At 35.3% G+C, this 21,655-nt stretch overlaps 2 long non-coding RNA genes, 1 other non-coding gene and 1 pseudogene across 7 annotated transcripts in view; 2 read left to right on the top strand and 2 right to left on the bottom strand.

Moving 5' to 3' along the window:
* Positions 1-1,012: 1,012 nt before the first annotated feature.
* Positions 1,013-15,782, bottom strand: LOC143662475 (uncharacterized). The gene is made up of 3 exons (XR_013165337.1): positions 15,633-15,782; positions 14,790-14,872; positions 1,013-1,134 (listed from the first exon to the last, which is right to left on the bottom strand). It is a non-coding gene; the product is annotated as an uncharacterized LOC143662475 (long non-coding RNA).
* LOC143662809 (U6 spliceosomal RNA) lies at positions 9,054-9,159 on the top strand. Its single transcript, XR_013165584.1, has one exon. It is a non-coding gene; the product is annotated as a U6 spliceosomal RNA (small nuclear RNA).
* A 50-nt stretch (positions 15,783-15,832) lies between the features above and the next one.
* Positions 15,833-21,655, top strand: part of LOC143661906 (uncharacterized) — a 30,567-nt gene continuing 24,744 nt past the window's right edge. For all 5 annotated transcript variants that reach the window (XR_013164951.1, XR_013164950.1, XR_013164952.1 and 2 more), the window contains exons 1-3: positions 15,833-15,973; positions 17,842-17,878; positions 18,321-18,430. This is a non-coding gene — a long non-coding RNA (uncharacterized LOC143661906). The remainder of the gene's footprint in view (positions 15,974-17,841; positions 17,879-18,320; positions 18,431-21,655) is intronic.
* On the bottom strand, positions 18,921-20,260 carry LOC143662725 (N-acetyltransferase ESCO2 pseudogene; annotated as a pseudogene).

Genomic DNA, 21,655 nt, shown 5'->3' with positions numbered 1-21,655 from the left:
CATTTTCATTAGCTATAATGGAAATGCAGAAAAAGACTACAATGGGATACCACCTCACCCTTATAAGAATGGCTGCTATTAAACAAACAGCAAATTACAAATGTTGGTGAGGAAGTAGAGAAATTGGAAGTATGCACTGCTGGTGGGAATATATAATGGTATAGCTGTTATGGAAGACAGTTTGGTGGTTTCTTTGCAGACTAAATATCAAGTTCCCATATGACATGGTAATATCACTACCTGGTATATACCCAGAAGACCTGAAAGCAGTGACACAAACCATCATTTTCACACTGATGTTCATAGAGGCATTATTCACAATCACTAAAAGATGATCCAAGTGCCCATCAATGGATGAGTGGACTAACAAAATGTGGTACATACATATGATGGAATATTATGCAGCAATAAGATGAAATGACATCCTGAGCCACATTACAAATGGATGAGCCTTAAGGACATAATGCTGAATGAAATAAGCCAGATACATAAGCATAAATACTGCATGAATCCATTTTATGACTATAGAAAAAGTTATGATTTCCAGTGACACAGTTTGACCCATGGATCATCAGAATCTCTATGTAGTGGAATCACTTTATCACAGAGTATGTATATTTTCAGCTTTAGAAGATATCACCAGTTTATCAAGTTGATTATATCAGTTTGCATCTCACCAACAGTGTATGAGGGTTCTCTACATCCTCTGCAACACTAAATATTGTCAATTGGGAACTTTTAGGCACTCTGATGGGTGATTGGAGAGAGCTCATTGTTCTAGTTTGCCAGCTACTGGAAGGTGACATACCACAAACAGAGTGGCTTTTAAAAGGGGGGATTTATTAAGTTGCAAGTTTACAGTTCTAAGGCTGTGAAAATGTCCAAATTTAAGCAAGTCTATAAAAATGTCCAAATTAGGGCAACAAGAGGTTACCTTTACTCACAAAAGGCCAATGGAGCTCAGGCCTTCTCTCTCAACTGGAAAGGCGCATGGTGAACATGGACATTCCTCTCCAGGCTTCTTTATTCATGAGCTCTTCCAGGGGTGCTTCCTTCTTCATCTCCAAAGTTGACTTTGAGCTCTCATGGTTCTCACGGCACTGCTGCTATTGTGACTCCTTCCAAATGTTTCCTCTGTTAAAAGATTTCAATAAACAAATCAAGACCCACTTTCAATAGGTGGAGTCATATCTCCCCATAATCAAAGGTTAATACTCACAATAGGTGTGTCACATGTAATCTAATCAAGTTTCCAACCTACAGTATTGAATAGGAATGAAAAGAAATGGCAGCTTCCACAAGATGGATCAGTATTGAAACAAGGCTTTTCCTTAGAAAATAATCCTTTCAAACTGGCACACTCATTGTGATATTTGGTTTGTGTTTCATTAATGGCTACCAATGTTGAACAATTTTATATGCTTTTTGACTAGATCATACCTTTTCAAAAGTGCCACCTTGAACCTTTTGTCCATTTGTATCTGGGTTGTCTCTTTTTCTTCTTGTTTGTAAGAATTTTAAAAATAAATTCTCATCCTTTTAAAATAAATGTTACTACTTTGGTATTTGTAGTATGTATATCATCTGTCTAATGTAAGTATTTTCCTCTATTCCTCCTTCCTCTATCGCTTTTCAATATAATTTTTCTTAATGGTTTTAATGGGAAGGGAAGAGATTTTTAATTTTAATGAAGTCAGTTTAGTAATCATTGATATTATAGGTAGCTCTTTGTGTCCTGTTTAATAAATTGTTGCATATACTAGGGTCTTTAATATATTTTCCAATTTTATATTCTACAAAATACATTTAAGTCCATGATTAACTGAGAATTGATTTTTGTATATGGCCTGAGATAGGAGGCAAGGTTCATTTTATTTTCCATATGCATATTCTGTTCATTCAATATCATTTATTGAAGAAGGAAAAACATCCTCTGTCATTGTATTGCTACGGCACCATGTCATAAATCAGGTGGTGAGAAATGTATATGTATCTGTCTCTGGACTTTTATTCTGTTTGTAATGTCAATTTATCCATTCTTAGCCCCAGAAAATAGTTTTAATTGCTGTGGTTTTAAATTAAGTTTTTATATCAGGAAGTGTACAGCCTCCAACTTTGTTCTTCATAAAGATTCTTTTCACTATTCTTAGCCCATTGTATTCTTCATATTTACATATAAATTTTAGAATCAATTTGTCAATTTTCTGAACAGAAACAGTTGGAATTTTAATAAGATTGTGTTGGGTCTGTGGATCTGTTTGGGGGAGAATTGAGAAACATCTTAATGTTGAACTTTCCTTTCCATGGACATTTTACAGTTTGCCATTGTATACGCATATAGTTTTGCAAAAAATATTTTATAGCTTTCTATGGAGTGGTCTTATAAATATTTTATTATATTTTTGCTTAACCATTATTTCTGATGATGGCACAAGTGGCATCTTTTGTAAATTTTGTTTTCTAATTTGGTAGGGTTGTGTTCTAGTTTGTTAGCTGCCGGAATGCAACACACCAGAGACGGATTTGCTTTTAATAAAAGGGGATTTATTTTGTTGGTTCTTCAGAGGAAAGGCAGCTAACTTTCCACTGAGGTTCTTTCTTGCATGGAATGCACAAGATGGTCTCTGCTGGTCTTCTCTCCAGGTCCCTGGGTTCCAAAACTTTCCCCGGGGTGACTTCTTTCTGCATCTCCAAAGGCCTGGACTGAGCTGCTAGTGCTGAGATGAGTTGTGTTCTCTCATTTAAGCACCAGCCAATTAAGTCAAACATCACTCATTGCAGCAGACACGCCTCCTAGCTGACTGCAGATGTAATTGGCAGCAGATGAGGTTCACTTATTGTTGGCTTATGTCCACAGCAACAAGACTAGGTATGCTCACCTGGCCAAGTTGACAACTGAATCCAACTAACACAGGTTGATTACCAAATTTTACTAAATTTGATTTACTGCTATTGATTACTAAATTACTAAAATTGATTTTTAGTAGTCCTGCTAAATAAACTATTACTAATTCTAACAGTTCATTTGTAGATTCTCGTGGAATTTCTCAGTGCACAATCCTGTTATCTACAAAGAATTCTTTCATCATAAAAAAGAAACAAAAAATAAGATTATGAAGTGAATAGTTGATAGAAATATCATGACAAGAGGCTAACAGTTACTTAATTCTGTATTTTCCCTATAAGCAATTTTTCAATAGGTGTTAATTCAATGTTCACGATTACTTTATAGAACCTAGTTACTAAAAATATGAGAATCAACTATATCTCTTAGTATAATTACATCAGATTCACAGAAAGATGGATCTAATTGTTGGCCAAGATCACACCGCTTTTGGAAGCTGAGAAGGCTATGGGAGAACTTGATAATAGACTCAAGCTAAATATCATTTAACTGAACCTACCACTCATCTAACCCTAATTTAGATGCAAAACATGTATCCTACCTTCCCTTAGGCCATGCATCTACAATGCCAACAACATGCCTGGTGGATCCAACAATATTATCCCAAAGACAGAAAGGACTCTAGGGAAAGAAAGGTGCTGATCTAGCCATCATTGTTCTTTGAATGGTAAGCAGCATTCATTCACTAGAAGATTTATTAACTAGAAGATTTATAAGCTATAACAACATTACAGGGATTTTCTCTTCCAAGAGGAAGGCAAAGGATGAGAGTAAGTCTGAAAAGATGATAAGGTTTTAGTGAAGTGGATCCAACAGACTCAATAAATAATGCTGCATAATGCTAGGACCTAGTGCTTTGAAAGGGTATGCACCCTGAATTAACAGAACCTCTTGACTCTTTTGAAATAGATAAGGTCAAAGTAGCCATGGGCAGTGGCACTATGTCCTAGATTCTGTGGCTCAAGGCGCACATCTATGTGAATCTCATGGATTTTCAAACCTATACAATTATCTGAGGACACTTTTTATTTCAATGCACCAATAGTATCCTCATCTCAAGAACAGAAAGAATAAGACACATCCTTTAATATAGTCAGAAGTTACAGGAACTATCTAAAAAATATCCATGTTCTCCCTGTAGGCAGATGACCAATGGGCACAACAATCAATGAAAACCCATCCCAGTATAAGTCCATGAACTGAGGCATGATAAGTGACATTTACTCAAATGACTTGGAACCCAGAAATAACTATCAAAAGCAGCTTCAATGATACCTGTCCCAATAATATATGTTGTATGTAATAATATCGTTATAATAGCTGATTCTGTTTGGAAGACATATCGAGCACCTCTGTGAATATTAGTTTTTTCTACTGTAATGAAGTGAATTGTACCATGAACATACTGAAATAAGTGCTACAGTATAATATACATGTATGCATGTGTGTATATATATATACATACACACCTATGAATCAACTATCATATGAAAAAAGAATCAAAATCATAAGTTACCAGGGGATGGGATGGGGATAGGGAATAGGGAAAAAAGGCTTAAAATACAAAAAATTCCTATTTAGAATAATATCAGTGTTGTGATAACGGATTGGGTTTTGAAATCATAACATTGAGAATGTAATTAAGAGCACTGATATATGTATTTGAATGTGATTAAAATAGTAAACGTTAGCTTTTATATATGGTAACAGAATAAAGTTTTTAAAAAGTTCCATACAACTACGTTGCACAAATAGGGAACCCTAAGTTAAACCACGGACTATAGTTAATAAAGCAATTTAAAAAATGTGCTATCATCACTTGTAACAAATTTTTAACAACAATATAAGTGCTAATATTAGTATGGTATATGGGAATCTTGCGTTTTTTTGCATGATCATTCTCTAAACCCACAAATTCCCTAATCAGGAAAAAAAGATATGCAAAAAAATTGTCGTATGGTAACAGTGATAGTGATGATTAAATGAGTTGGACATAGGGTAAAACCTTCTCAAAATTAATACTGATATAAAATGTCTTGCATTAGGGAAAATTGAATTTACCTAACAATCAGTTAATTTTTATATTCAATAATTCTTCACAGTTTATTACAAGGTACACAGTGGTAGATAAAGAGGAAAATGAGTAATCAAATTAATCTGAATATTAAAATGTACTTAATGTTTTTATATGATGGGTTAGTTGTTTCTTTAAGTATATCCCTATCCACCCCAGGATCTTCCAAATGTTAAACATATCCATATTGACACTATTGCTTTATCTGTTATAATGACATACTAAATGTAGATGCTGAGAAAAAATCTGACCATTTTACTGGAAGAGAATCTAGACCAAGGGCTGTGGAGCTGAACTCTACAGTAATGTGTTAACTCAGAAGAATAAGGATAATGAGCTCTCCACATTCCAAAGGCCTACAGGACTGACTGTTGGCTGTGAGAGATATCCTCTGAGCCCTTGGCCCACCCAGCACAATAAGAGTGACTTGTATACCTTGTGTCACTCCTGATAGTTAATAGTAAGAAAATGATCTTTGTGAATAACTGTTTTTGAATGCATGGGGCTTTGGACCACACAGTATCAGTGTGACCTCAGGGATGGGGTAACTGAGTCTGAATAGCTGAGGTCAATCACATCTGTGTTGCTTGCGTATGTGACTAATCACCAATAAAATTACTGGGTGGCAAAATTTCAAGTGAGGTTCACTGATGAGTCTTACTCTGACATGTTGATGTTATACGATGTCACTGGATGAATTACACCCATCCATGCAACTACACTGGGAGAGGACAACTGACATCTTGCACCTCCTTTCCTTTCTTCTGAACTTCACCCAACACACCTTTCCCTTTTGCTTATCTTGAGCTTTTCATTTCACTATAATGAACTAAAAGTATGAGTATACAGTTGTGCCACCTGCAGCATCAATTTCAATTCTTTAGCTGTATTATTGTTGAAATGTAACAATATGCGTGTGTGCGTGATTGTTTTTTGTGTTTTATGTACATATGCCTGGTAGTTGCTGGCTATTGATTTTGTTTACAAAATGCAGAATGTTTCTAAGTGAACCTAAAGTCATCATTTTTTTAAAAATTGTGTCTGCGTATAAGAAGGAAAGTCTCCCTGGCAATGTGGGATATGACTCCCAGGTATGAACCTTGCCCTGGAACTGTGGGATTAACAAAAAATAAATAAGGTTATCAGTGGCTTAGAGAATTCAAATAGATCATGAAGTCATTCTGGAGGCTACCTTTATGCAAGCTTCAGCTAGATATTGCTATTTCTCATCATGTGCCAAATTCCAATCAAAACCATTTCTGCCAATATTAAAGAACACTTAGGGTTTTATCTGAGCTTCTAGAAAGTTTTCATGCACTATGATTACTTTTCAGAAACTTGCAACCTCCAGAGCGGTTCCTAGGCCAGATGAGTCTTGAAACCAAGAGAGGCCAGCCTCTCCAGAACATCAAATAGTTCCATCTCCCATCCCATATTATCAACAGCGTTTTCAACATGAAAAAGTTATAATGGGCATAGCCCAAATACCCCTAAATGTTGGCAGAAATGTCAAAGAAGGTGGAGCTATAACAGAGCAGATAAGATGAGTATGACTGCTGAATCATTTTATCAATATTCCTTTTAGTTTTCAGTGTCTTGGAAAAGCTAGAAGGAAAAACTCAAAATTGTGGAAATGTGATCCACATCAAATTCTGATTAATTGTTGTGGTGTACTTTCAAATTTATTGCTTTTTTGTGTACAAGTTATTTTTCACAATATAAATAAAAAATAAAAATATGACTGAAGTCACATGGATATGGGGAATTGAAAGAATCTATTGCTAATCTGAAAACTGGGAAATTTCTAGGGATTCATTACTGGAACACAAACTTTTAATGAGCAAAATCCCATAGAGAATAAATGTTAATAATGGAATGAAATTTGGTAAATGTATATGTTGCTTGCAAAGTTTAATTTATTTGCTAATTTAAAATAATGTCTGATGCTTTAGAAAGCTACCAATGGTAACACTATACAAGATTAAGGCAAAGTACTTAGATAAACATGTAAGCAGAAAAGCACAACCCTGGTTAAGTGTATAGCTTCTCAGTTATGCAAAAATGTTAAATTCATGCAGACTATTTAAGCATTGGAAGTACACAAATATATTTGACCCACCAGTTGCCTCTTCACCATTTAATGACTTATTAGCTTGTGGCCACATAATTTATTGTCCTGTCTGAGATAATTCCAATGATGAATGTGAGGTCTGGGATAATATGGGACTATTTCTGATGAGAAATGGAGACACTAATATAATTGGAGGAAATTCTGAACTGCAATGGAATCATCAGTATAATAGAAAGTGACAATGTGGAAGGGGGATAATTGTATGGTATTGGAAAATTGTTGAAGAGCATTGAATGTATAAAATATTTTGGAAAAGTTCACTGAATTACTGTGCTGCAGTTATATTAGGAGACATCTTTTGTTAAGTGAAAGATAATAAAACTAGCCTTGAGACAATTCTAAAGAGGAAAAATGTTATTTGAAACTTTACGATGATGAATGGAGACTCAGGTATAATATTGGGCACATTCTCATGAAGAAGTTATACTTGTACAATATTGGGGAACTCCCAATTAAGAATATGCTTGCTAGTGTGAAGCTGAGAACCTTCCTGCAAAGAAAGTATGCATATACGGCATTTATTATTTCTGATGATAATTCAGGTTACCAAAGCAATATTTGTAAATTACTGAAGAAGGATTTAGAGAAATGAAATAATGTTGGGAAATTTGCAAAGACAAATGAAAGTGCAGATATAGTATTGGGAAATTTCTGATGATGAATATGAACATTGGAATAATATAGCAAATTTTCAAATAAGCAATGGTGGCAGTGAAACCTCATAGGAACAACTGGTGATATTATGTAACATGGAAATATTATGGTGAGGATTTGTGGCAGTGATATAATATCAGGTCTTCTGAAAAGAAATGTGACACTGGTATTTAATGCAGAAACTACTAATGAGGAATGGGGTACTAGCATAATTTGAAGAACTAAAGAAAACTGAAGGCATCAATATAATACTGGTAAATTCATTGTGAGAATTTAGGGTTCTGATATAACACTGGGTATTTTCACAAAAGAAACTGTAGCATTGACTTAATATTGGGCATTTAATAATATATGGAAGAATATGTATAATTTTGGGAAGCATATTGTGAAGACTGGATGATACTGTTTTAATAATAGAAAAGTTTCTATGAAGATGGTAGGCACATTTTAATATTTGGAAATTTGGACTAAAAATACAAAATGAGAAACATAGAGTACATATAATATTGGGAAATTTTTGAAGGAGAATTGGATATAGGCATGTAGTGGGGATGAAACAATTTTACAAAATTTCCATGAGGAATCCATTCACTTGTATAATATGGGAAATCTGAAGAACTGGGATACTAGTGACATAAGAAGAAACTTCTGAGATTTCTCATAAAGAATGAGGACATTGGTATAATACTGGGGAAATATATTCCAATGAGGAATTGGGATTCTGATATAATACAGGAAAACTACTAGAGATATTAGGTCACTGAAATAATATTAGGATACTTCATATGAGTAAATCAGACATTGGTATAATATGGCAGAATACCAGAAATGAATGGTTGCACTATTATTGGGAGTCTTCTCAAAAGAAATAGGTTCACTGTAATTGTATGGAAAAACTTAATAAAAATGAGGCATTGGAATAACATTGAAAAGCATCTGATGAAAATGTGGCAATTATACAATGAGAAAAATTGTATAATTTTTGTATTATATTATATGAGTATTATATGTATATATATGTATTATATGTATTATATGAGTAGACACACTGATGAATGGGTGCACTGGTCTAATATTGGAAAACTTCTGAAATGGAATAGGAACACTGATATCATGTGAGTAAGCTCCTGATTGATAAAGAGGAAATGGTGTAATAAATTGGACACACTTTGAAGAGGAATGTGGAACTGTTAAAACAAACAGAGAAACTTCTGGTGAGAAATGAGGGGAGTTCATATAATATTGAGAAAGCTCTGATAAGAAGTTTCCTAAAGAAATAGGGGCACTGAGTGCTCACTTCAGCAGCACATATACAAAATTGGAATGATACAGAGAAGGTTAGCATGGCCCCTGTGCAAGAACGATATGCAAATTCGTGAAGCATTCTATATTTAAAAAAATAAAAAAAAGAAATAGGGGCACTGGTATATGATGAGAAAATTCTTATGATATAGTGGAGTTAATTTCATAACAGAAAACTTCTGAGATGAATAAGGGAACTGGTGTCATATGGATAAAATCTGAAGTATATGGGGATACCAATATAATATTTGGAATTAAAAAAATAATGCCTTAATACTGGGAAACATATGATGAATATCTGGGCAATGGTATTATATGATAAAACTTCTGGTAAGTAATGGAATGGTGTGATATTTGTAGAACTCTGATTATGACTGTGGGTGCAGAAAATAAGAGAATTTTGATACAGACTAGGGGTACTGGTATCATATGGAGAAAATCTGATAAGGAATGGGAGCAGCAGCATATTTTTTATAATTTTCTGAAGAAGAATGCAGGCAATAGAATATTATGGGAAAGATTCTGATGAGGAAGATTCCTGGAATAATATTAGCAAATGTCTGAAGAGGAATGTGGGTACTGATAAATGGAGAAATTTGGATTTGTAATGGGGTCAGTGGTGAAATATTGGAAAACATATGCTAGAGATTGATGGCTTATATTTAATAATGATAAGTTTCCAATCAGAAATTGGAAGAATTGCATAATAAATAGAAACTTCTATAATGAACTATCACATTATGAAAATTCTCATGATGAATGGAACCACTAAAGTTACTTTAGAAAATATAGATGATGAATGAAGACAATAGCACAAGAAGAGGTAATTGTGGATAAGGAAGGGGACCCTAGTATAATATTGGGAAAATTCTGAAGATGAATGGGAGAACTGGAATTTTTTTAATGAAGTTGCAATGGAATTGGAAGAAATAGTATAATATTGGGAAATTTCTGATGAGGAATCAGGGCACCGGTATACTATTGAGGAGATTCTGATAAGGAATGGGGACACTACTTAAATACTTAGAACTTCCAGGGGGATGTGAAGACCCTAGCATTATTTTGGGAAATGAGGAATGGGGACACAAATAATATGGGATAATTCAGATAAGGAAGGAGGATGCATCTCGTGAAATGGAGGCACTGTATATTACTGGTGAATTCTTTATGAGGAGTGCTGACTCTGGTTAATATTATTGGGGTTATCTGATAAAAAATATACACTGTGGAAAATACTGGGAAACTTTTGATGAGAATTGGATCTCCTCAAATCTGCTACTCTCAGGAAACATGACAAAAATTGCAGTCACTGTTATATTTGGAAACATCCTAGTAGAAATAAGGCAAACTTACAATATCAGAGTCTTCTTCATGAGTAATAAGGCTGGTGTAAAAAGGGGAATAACTTAGGAATAAATCAGGGGTCTATGTCAAACTTGGCCACATATACAACGAATTTCAATAAATATTTTCTTAATTTTAAAGTATACAATATTTTATATTTCTATGAATAGAATAGTGATACAAAATTATTGTTTTTCTAATTTTAATTGAACAGAGGTAATTTATTTATTTATACACAGTATTGATTTTGCTTTACACATATCATTGTTATGAAAGAGCATCAAAGAATTAGTTTCTACTAACTTTTGTCTTAATTCTACATTTCTGGGTTTTTTGTTTTTTTTTTTTGCATGGGCAGGCACCAGGATTCAAACCTGGGTCTCCCACATGGCAGGAGAGAGCTCTGCCTGCTGAGCCATCATGGCCCGCCCTCGGGGTATTTCTTATTCTAAATGTTTTCACTACAATTTTGCTTTACACATATCATTGCTATGAAAGAGAACTAAAGAATTAGTTTCTAATAACTTTTGTCTTAATTCTACACTTTGGGGTATTTCTTATTTAAATGTTTTCACTACTGCTGCCTTCTAATTATAATTATTTCTTTTCTCCATCAAGCACCTTTCTCTCCTACCATATTCACATGTTCATATGCTACCATCTTTCACATCCTAATGAAGTGCCAGTTTATCCAAGATACTTATCAACTGGTCGTATTTTTCTTAGTCAATACATTTACTAGTGATGTGTTGTATTATCTTAGGTGACACTCTTTATTTCTTGATTTACATAAAATCACACAGAACCTGTACAGTAAGAATATTTCTGTCATCATCATCAGGGCTTGTTAGCAGAAGAATGAAAAAAATTGCAATGAAATGGTTAGTCATATAGAAAATTGATATGATATCAAGGGATAAAGCAGGGAATACAAAACATATAATAATTATTAGCAAGTTATATGTGTATCATAAAAAAATTAATGGTGATTACTATAGAACCTAAAATATTACAGCTCTGAGTAATTTTTCCTCAAAGTTTTAATTTATATATTTCTCAAAGTATATAATTTATTTCTCATACCTAATTATTTATTTTTTCCTAATTTCACATTCAGGCACTTCAGTTTTTGAAATAGTTTCATACATTTGTTCTAGTCACCCTCTATAGTTTCCCTATCTCTGAAGCACAGCTAGCTGAAGTTCTGAGGTAGCATAATTGTAGATTATACATACACATATATACATACATACATACACAAATATATAATATACATGTATATCTTCTGTGGCTCTATAAACAGTTCAGAAAAAAATGTTCACATTATTTGAAACTCCCTGGCCCAGTGCTTTTAATAATTCTCCTGGGAAAGTAAAGTTTACTACATGTATTGGCATCTCTATGGAATAGTTATATTAATGAGTTTACAAAGCAAAATGTGCAGAATGTGTAGAAGCAAGTTTGCTTTTATTCCTTTAGTAAAAGTTGCCCCTGAGGTCTGGGCTGATTTAAAAGTCTTGTTTTTCTCAGTGAAACCTTCTTCCAGGTTTGTGCTGTAATTTACCTGTGTTAGTTTGACTATACCCCAACCTCAGAAGGGATATGGCTCTGCAGTTACTATGCAAACCCCATCTTCTCAGCTCTGAAGCCTGATTCCACAGGAAAGAAAAATGGATCAAAGCCATGACATTCTCTTCCTTTTTCCTCAGTGTAGGAAATTACACCAAACAAAGGAGACATCTTGTCAAGCAAGGTTTGGGATTGTTAAGGAAAAAGTCAAATGTCCTAGAAAAGGAGACTAGAGGTCTACAGGGAATATTTACTAAATTGCATCTAGATGTTACTCTTGAATAAAAGATGGCCTTGACCCATAGCAAATGTCTGAGAATTATTTGAAGGATAGATGCTGAGGAAAGTTGTGCAATCTTGTCCACTCAGGTAGATTTTGTTTAAACATTTTATTTAAATAAGACTTAAGGAATTTATATTTACAATTTAATAACACATAGAATCTCACCAAATATGCTTGAAAACACCAACACATGGTTTGGTTTCTGCAGTAGTCAGAGTTTTCTCATCACTTTCATTAACCATCATTCAATGGCCTACAGTTTTTATTTTTTGCATATTCCCTGAAAAATCTCTTTCTCCCTCTCTCCCTCTCTTTCTTATTCCCTTCATCTCCTATGCTGAACCCTTACATAATGCCATGCAGTACTCTAATTATAACATCATTTGAGAGTACAACCATATTTGAGAGCCTAGTCTCTTCTTTCCATTTTACATGTACTTATCCTACCTCCATGGTCAGTCACCTAACGCAGCTTCTTTAGGCAGGGTAGGCTCTATTGGAAACTCATATTCTGTAATTTAAAATTTTCTTCCTTATAATTTTCACCTCAATTAAAATGAATGGTTAAAAATGTCCATGAGTTTTTGGATTATTGTTCCAAGTTGCTGTAGTTTAATAGTATATAACCAACTCTGGTAGATTTTAAAATTGTAATAGTTATTGTACAGAATTTCATTTAATTTACTTTGATCTCTTGCAGAAAATAGAGATCATACTGATACTTGATTGGGGTTACAATATATACAAATGGATTTTGCATGAACTTTCAAGTATTTTTGAGATAAGGATTTAAAATCCAGGAATAGAATCTTACGTTCTGTTGATTCACTTAACAAGCTCATTTTTCATATTATATGTATTTCCATAATTTTATTACAAATGCTTCAACTATTTATAATATCCATGTTTTTCTTAATATTTTTCACTCTCTGGTGTTTTGATCATTAAACATAGAGTATGTCAGATTATTTTTTCATTATTATATATTGCTTCCTATATTTTAACATATACATATATATACCAATGCTTTTTTAAACTTTTTGATCCATTATATTTATATATGTTTCATACAAATTGCATACAGTAAAATTTTATATTTATTTCATTATGATTGTTGTACTTGGCTAACTGCTACTATTTTTTATAAGTGTAATTGATATACTAGTTTTAGTGGTGTGATTCATTACTTGTTTTTTCTTTTTTATTAAATTGCTAATTGATTGTCCTGTATTTCTTTTGGCTTGGCGATCTCTTTTGAGGTTTCATGCCCTCTTAAATCACATGCAATTTTTAAATTCTTCATTTAATATGACAAATCTATTCACATCACTTTCACATTCAGAGTTTTCTCTTTGTACTCTGCCAATTTATTTTAATTATATAAAGTGAGTCCAACTCTGGCACTAATTTATATAATAAGTAGAGAAGTACTGTAACATACATTGTGGCTAAGGCAAGAAATTAATATCTACTGCAACCACAAAGATTTATGGACACATGGTGAAATAATCAACAAAATGCTATTGGATTGTTCTAGAATTCATTCTCTAAATAATAAGAGTTTTAAAAGTTTAATCCATTGCATAACTATTCCCTTTAGCTATTTATTATTTTATTACTTAAAAGTTCTATTTAATAAGATTAATCTACATTGACTACAATAAACAGTAACAAAAATATTAGTAAAAATTTAAATTCTGTAGGGATGACTGCTTTTAGTATCTGAAGGACGAAATGTAAATTAATTGTGATTTCTACATTCCAGCAAGGGGTATTTTTTACAGTGTACTCTCTACTCTAAATAGATAAAAAATAGAGAGAAAGTTGTATAAACCAATTAGTCTGTGCCTTGAAGATTTAATTAAGGCTTTGTACTAATTGGATAATATATTAAATATTGATGCATGCCAGTTCACTTAAAAGAAAAAAAAATCACCTATGAAATTCAATAATAATTCATAAAAAGAAATACATTAATTGCTTATAATGCATTTTTACCAATAATTTTAGATATATATATATATATATATATAAGGAAATTTTACTTACTGTCTTTTTTACATTTTTGGTAAAAATAAGAAAGTTGGGGATAAAAATAACTGTAAAGTCAATTGAGGGTGTTTTTATATATCATTATAATAGAGAACACTGAAGTTCATATATTCTTATCTGGAAAGTTATAAGAAAAATGAAACAGAGGCATATTTTCAGTCATATAATTTATTCTTGGTAGAAATAGAATGAATAAGATTGTCCAATTCCCTTTATCTTTGAAAATCTTGTTTTACTGAATAATATATCTAACATTTCTTTTTTTTTTTTTGGTTCTCCTAAGAGAGGAGATTCCCCACCTAGCATGGAGAGAGAGATTTGGACTATGTGCAAGATACCACTCTAATTGGGATACCTATCTCTCAAGCACAAGAGTGCCTCTTGTTTTAAATTTTTTTATTGGCTTATTTGGTGACAGTACTTGGAAACACCCTCATCATTACCCTAATCCTTGTGGATTACAGGCATCACTCACCTGTGCATTTCTTCCTCAGCAATCTCTCTTTCAGTGAAATATTAACCACCACCTGTGCTGTTTCCAAGATGCTGGCAGGCTTCCTGTCAGAAAGGAATAGAATCTCATTTAGTGAATGCTTCATCCAATCCTATTTCTACTTCCTGTCTGGATGCACTGAGTTTATTCTTTTTGTTGTCATGTCCTATATAAATTAAGCAAAAACTAAACAAACAAACAATGAAAATGAAACAAGGATTTGGATCCTGGAAGAATGAAAATTGGTGCAAATGATACATGGGGTGCGTGCATCAGGCAAAAGAATCCACTGCTTTTGTCTAGTAACACTCCCATCCTGAAAACTGGTGGATATTTGTGTGCTTACATATATGCAGCACTTACATATATGTAGGTATATACATATATCCCAATATGCATCAGGCACATTTAAAAATTAATTTCATTATGAAAAATTTAACATTTGTAATGATTTTGTATGAGAAGAAATTCTCTTGTTGGCACGAGTAAACTGACAACATAAAGTTACTGACCATGAAAGAAAATCAGTATATATTCCGTAGTGAAATGATAGCTAAAAAACTTTCTGCCATTAGGATAAAAATTATGTAAAGTTTTTAGAAGGTGTGCATCTAATATCAAGCTTCTTGGTTTTCTTTTAGGAAGTGGTATGTATGGCACTTGATTTCTGCTCCAGTTCATACATATTTTCTATTTTACGGCACACCCTAAGTAACCGTTTGCACAATTTTGAAGGCCAATTCCTAAGATAAAGTCATCTCTCAGAGGGTGTTATTGTTTGCTGAACTACCAGACAATTTCCAGGTGGTTATTTAAATTACCCACCAACATTCACGGCAACTCCTCAGGGTACGCTTCCGTCTTCAAGGCCCCGGGTGGGGGGCGTCCGTGGGTCCCAGTCCTCGCTGTGGGTCTCAAATGGCCCAGGCCTCCCACAGACCCCGCCTCAACAGGACCCGGCCCGCCCATGCCAACCACTGTGACGTCACCGAAATAGCGTGTGCCCTGCCCCAGGTGCGCTCTGCGCATGTGCAGCCACTGCCCGGTGCTCTGACTGTCCGCAGCTGTGTCTCCACAGTGGGCGGCGGAGCCTCGGTGTTCCCCGGTGGCGCAGAGGAAGGGCCAGTGCTTGGCGCGGGTCGCGAGGGGAGGCCGACTGCCTGCAGGTATGTCCGAGGTCGCTCTGCGGGCGTCAGGCCAAGGAGGGGGCAGCGGGGTCTCAGCGACTGGACGGAGTCGGGCCTCGGGAGCCGCCACCATCTCCAGGGGTCCTGGAAGGGTCAGATCGCGGGTCAGGGGAAAGGTGAGGAAGGCGTCGGTGCGGCCTGAGGAGGGTCTTGGGCTGGGTTCCGGAGAGAGTCGGGAAAGGGTTAGGGTGCAGCCTTGGGAGGACTTCGGGCCGGGGTCAGGGGAGGGTCGAGGAAGGTGTCTGGGTGCGGTCTGGCGAGGGCCTCGCACCGGGGTCAGGAGAGGGTTGAGAAAGGTTTAGGGTGCAACTTGAGGAGGGCCTCATGCCGGGGTCAGGAGAGGGTCGGGAAAGGGTTAGGGTGCAGCCTGGGGAGGGCCTTGGGCCAGGGTCAGGGGAAGGTCACGGAATGGGGCGACACTACCTGGGAAAGGCCTGGGGCAGAGTCTGGGGAGGGTCGGGACTCTTCATTCTCTGGGGGCGGACAGGTGAAGGCCTGAGGCAGCTGCGAGCAAAGGGAGAGGCTGCGCGGGGCGTGGACCCTCCACCTGTCATGTCAGGTCGGTGAGTCTGGGTGCTGCTGCTTAGACATCAGGTTTAGTGCCGGCGAGCCTTTAGGCCAAAGCCCACGTGCAAGCCTCAGATACTCATCTTTTAATTGAGGCTGTTTTATCCCATGTACCGCCAACACATAACCTTCCTCATGCTCTGTATTAAATAGGTTAGTATATACAGTGTGATAAATTCTCAAAGGGGAGCTGCTCTTATTTCAAAGTATAGTATTTTCTTCATTGTTGGCCCATTTAACTACACAACCATCCTTTGGATTGGTGTCACTGTCTCCATTTTAATAAAGTAAGTAAAAGTTCAGAAGGAGAAAGTGATTTGTCCAGAATTACCGAGTAAGCAGATAATCGAGATTTAGATTTTCTTTTTCGTATTCTATAGTCCATCCCGTTTTCCACACTAAAATGCACAGTCTTTATCCCTGAGCACCACCAGGTGAGAATTATGGAGTGTAGTGACCTAATCTTACCTCCTCAGAACCCAGGGTCAAAAGGTAAGTTAACATCCTTCCTCCTTCATCCTCCAACCTGGTCTCAAAGGACAGATAAAGAGAACAAAGTAAATTGAAACCACAAATTGAGCACTCAGCATTAAGTTTTACTAGAGAACCTGTACAGGCCAAGGTTGGAGAGGAAAAACAGGACTTTTTTTTAAAGATGAAACCTGGGACTCATCCATGCTCCATGTTATGAAAGTGACTGGCTGCTGCTGTCTGGGTTTCCTGTTAATCTTTGTGTAAAAGCCTCAGGCTGGTTTCTGCTCATATGTGGATTTCAGGTTCATGGCATGTAGTTGTTTTTTGCAACAAATAAGAAGTCACCAAATTGGGATTATGGTGCCCAGTTGTTATTTTAGTAGAAGTTAGGTTTTTGCCACTGTCAGCAGAGTAGATGATCACATGAGAGTTCATTAAGGCCTAATTAAATTTTACACTAGGCCCAAGTCAGTGTTTGAGGGGACAGCGAATTCCAGAACACTGTATTAGATTTGTGGCAAAGACATAATGTCAGGATGGTACATGAAAGCATATTCAAAGTTATTTAATTCCTCATTTTAAAAATATTGAAATTGAAACTGAGACAGTCACTAGGTTCCTGAGTTGTGGAAGCTGAGGCACACCTGAAGTCTCCAGGTCCACTGTTGTTTATCATACTGAAGTTAAAACAACCTTCTTGTAAAAGTGATTTTGAGAAACTGCAGTTTAGGGAGAAGAAGCATCTCATTGTTGAGAGCTTTCAAAAGACTTTCTAACCTTGTGAAAATTTTTTTTTACATGGGCAGGCACCAGGAATCGAACCCGGATCCTCTGACATGGCGGGTAAGTATTCTTGCCTGCTGAGCCACCTTGGCCCCCTTGTGAAATTTAATATATTAACAGGAGAAATTGTTCTGGCATGTAACCTCAAAATCATTCCATGTCAGTGAATATTTCTCTTCAATATCATTTGTGATACCAGTGTAGGGTTCCATCATTGAATATATTATATGCCTTGCTTAACTTATCTATTATTTGATGTTTAAATTTTAAATTCTTTCGTGTTATGTACTATACACAGATAAAATTTTTAAAGCAACCAGTAGGAAGTAAACACTTTAATGTACTCAATAAAAATGTCCCAGTTTCATCAAGATTGCATCAGAGTCACCCATGGACAGATGAACATTCATCATGCCCCTTCTTAATTGCATATTAAAAGTCAAAGATATTTTTTTCCAGAGGTTTTTTCTTTGCAAAAATGTTGTATGGAAATTTCTCATAGGTGGTTTCTGGAGCTGCAAGATAAGGTCCTATGACTCCTGTCAGCTTCCCCTTTTCTGACTTCATAGTTTCTACCTTTTCCCTGGAGCAGCAGAAATGAATAAATTCCAGGTGAGTTGTTTAGCCCTCATTTTGTATCACAGTGTGTGCATGTATTTTAGTAAGTTTTATGAAAGAGCACCAATAAATGTGGAAATAGTTAAAAATCACCTTCAGTGAAAGTATTGTTTAAATAGCCAGTAATTCTCAAAGTGTGATCTCTAGTCCCCAGGAAACTTTCCAGAGTTCTGTGAGGTGAAAATCATTTTTGTAATATGAAGATGCTAACTGTTGACATTTGTGTTAAGGGTCAAAAGCAATAATGAATAGATTGCTGCTATGGGGCATAAAGCAAGACAGTGACACTACTCTTTTCTTATGTTTTTTTATGTAAAAATTTTTAATTTTCTGTGTAGCAAGATACACCATTAAAAGGTTAAAAATCATGTGATGATATTTGCTCATGTATACAGAGTATATCTTTGGAAAATATACAGGGGAAACTGTTAATGTTGGATACCTCTAGAGATGGGAACTGGGTGTTTGGAGGAGCACATGAGGATCAGTAGAAGGGTTGGAGGAAACACCTTTTATTGCATGCCCTTTGTGAATTCTTATATTTAATTCCTTCCAGAAATCTCTGCTGAACATGCTGTAGTTCATCTTTAGGGTTAGAAGCTGTATAGATCATGCCACAAGACTTATACATAGTAGCCCCAGAATATTTCTGACCTGCATCTCTGATGAACTGGTCTTTACTTTCTTTATTTCTGTCTTTGGTATTTTTCTGCTTATTGGTCTGTTTCAAGAAGTTAGTAGATATGATGGATCCCACAGAAGACTTGTTCTTCAGCTAGAGACCTTCTTGTATTGACTGAAGGCACATTGAAGATGGGATAGACAATGGACTCAGGAGAAACTGTCTTCTGGCTTTCACTAGGAGAATCCTCTGAAGGAAAATGATTACTTTCATCAAGTTTACATTCTCTTGAAGAAACTGATGAATACTTCATTAATTTTTCTTCATTTTTACTTCTTGAACTCAATAGCTCAATGCTCAGTTCCTTTCGTAGTAACAAACACTCTGGCACTTGCCTTGTCACAAAAGTTTTCTTTCAATGACAGTCTCTAAATCAGAATCTTCAGTCACTTGATTTATTCTTTTGGGTGAATTCCAGTAATGATTTATTTTCCAGAGACAATTTCTTAAAAGAGGATTTTTTTCTGTTAACAAAATATGTTGCTCCACCCTGGAGTGTAACTTGTAGTTTTATTTTTTGGCTTAGAACCCAAGGAGCGTTCAGATTATTTGTAGCTGAATGGCAGTTATTGTCTTTCTCCACAAATGGCTTAGAGGTCACTCTATTTTGTGTGGAACTTTTAGAATTCTTTGACACAGGCTTGATGCAGTTATAATTTGGTTGGTACTTAACAGTTAAACTCTTCTGTGTTTTTTTGTTCATCTCCTTGGAGCAGATAGGTTTTACCTGTACTTTTTTCATCACACTAGGTAAAGGTTTATCTTCATTGTTAGTTTTTAGACAAGTAGGTCTTCTCTCTTTTACCAGCTTTCTCTGTAATGGATTGAGGCACCACTTATCTTTGCTGTAAAAGAATAGAGTGGACACTGTAGATTTAAATGGTGAATGCTGATTTACAGATGGCAATCTATTTTTTTAGTTGTTGGAAATTATGTATAAATAAGACTTGATATGAAGTGGCCTTGTTGAAAACAATGCATCTCTTCTTCATTTTTGTCACTGCTTTGTAAAATGTGCTTTTTATTAGGTGGTGGAAATATATATTCGGAAACAGCCAAAATTAATTTTTTGATGGAATGTCTGATAATAGATGATCACAGCTTGAAGAATATTATTTCCTTTTCCTTGGGAAAGCTGCCATCTTCTAAGTTGAATACCTGTGACTCAGAGCCAGGCCACTTCCTTTATGGTTTTTATTTTGCATTTTTTTATTAGAGAAGTTGTGAGTTTACAGAACAATCATGCATAAGTGCAGGATTCCAGTATACCATCCCACCACCAAAACGTTGCATTGGTGTGGAACATTTGTTAGAATTGATGATAGCACTTTTTTGTAATTGTACTTCTTTTTTAACAGGAGTTACCTTTGTTAGAATTGATGAAAGATTATTAAAATAGTACTATTAACTATTGTCCATCATTTACATTAGCTGCATTTTTCCATATCTCACCCTATTGTTAACACCTTATATTAGTTGTACATTTGTTATAATTCATGAACAAACATGCTTGAACTTGTACAATGACCTATAGTCTGTGGTCTACAGTATGGTTCACAGTGTTATACAGTCTTATCTTTCATCTTCTAATTTTTATTCTAGTAGAGTATACAACATAAAGTTTCCCCTTTTAACCACGTTCACCTATAAAATTCAGTGCTGTTAACCACACTCACAATAACATGCTACCGTCATCACTGTTACTGGGTTAAGGCAGTGAATTCTTTTGCCCAATGCAGCAAATGACCAATTTCTGAGATGGTAGGTTTCAAAGAGAGAAAAAGTTGATTGTAGTACTTCTGATTTTTACTATCAAAAAAATAGGCAGGTTTTAGGATAATGAGCGCCATGGCACCAGCTGATGTAATTAGAGGTGGTCTAATTATTCATCGTGCACGAATTGATTACATGCTTAGTCACAGAACACATATAAGAAAATGGTGGTCTTAATATGATGCTGGGCATGATTTTTAGTATTATAATGAAATATAGGTGACTTGTAAGTTGAAATCTAAGCTACTGCACATGTCAGATGGGCCCATTTTGGTTAGATTCAGTTCTGGTTATCACGATAACTTTGGACTTTGGGTAGGTTACTTCTGGTCTGTCCCAAGACCCTACATTAGTAAACATGAGGGGCTGTCTTTTGAAATCACAGGACTCTAAAGCAGAAAACTGGATAAATGGGTCCAAGTGAAGGTTTGTCACAAGGTTTTTACAATCAGAAGGGCACAAAATAAATGCTATACAATCTTTATCAGGGATCAAGTCAGTTGGGTAATGATTTCAGCTATTTCCCTCTGAGTGTTCCAGTACACCAGAAAGCAAAAAGGAATTACCACATATAGTGATTCAGTAACCATAATTATCCCTTAAATCCTGACTTCTTGATTACAATCACCATCCATTTGCAAACCTTTATAATCAACCTAAGTAGAAATTCTGTACAAATTGAGCATCAACTCCTTATTCTGTAACCACAATCTGTGGTAATCTAGATCTAGATATAGATTTATGATCTAGATATAGATTATAAG

The sequence above is a fragment of the Tamandua tetradactyla genome, chromosome 18 (genome assembly GCF_023851605.1).
Source record: "Tamandua tetradactyla isolate mTamTet1 chromosome 18, mTamTet1.pri, whole genome shotgun sequence".
Taxonomy (NCBI): domain Eukaryota; kingdom Metazoa; phylum Chordata; class Mammalia; order Pilosa; family Myrmecophagidae; genus Tamandua; species Tamandua tetradactyla.
Note: the sequence above shows the minus strand (reverse complement) of the source record. Positions and strands in the feature narration are given on the sequence as shown.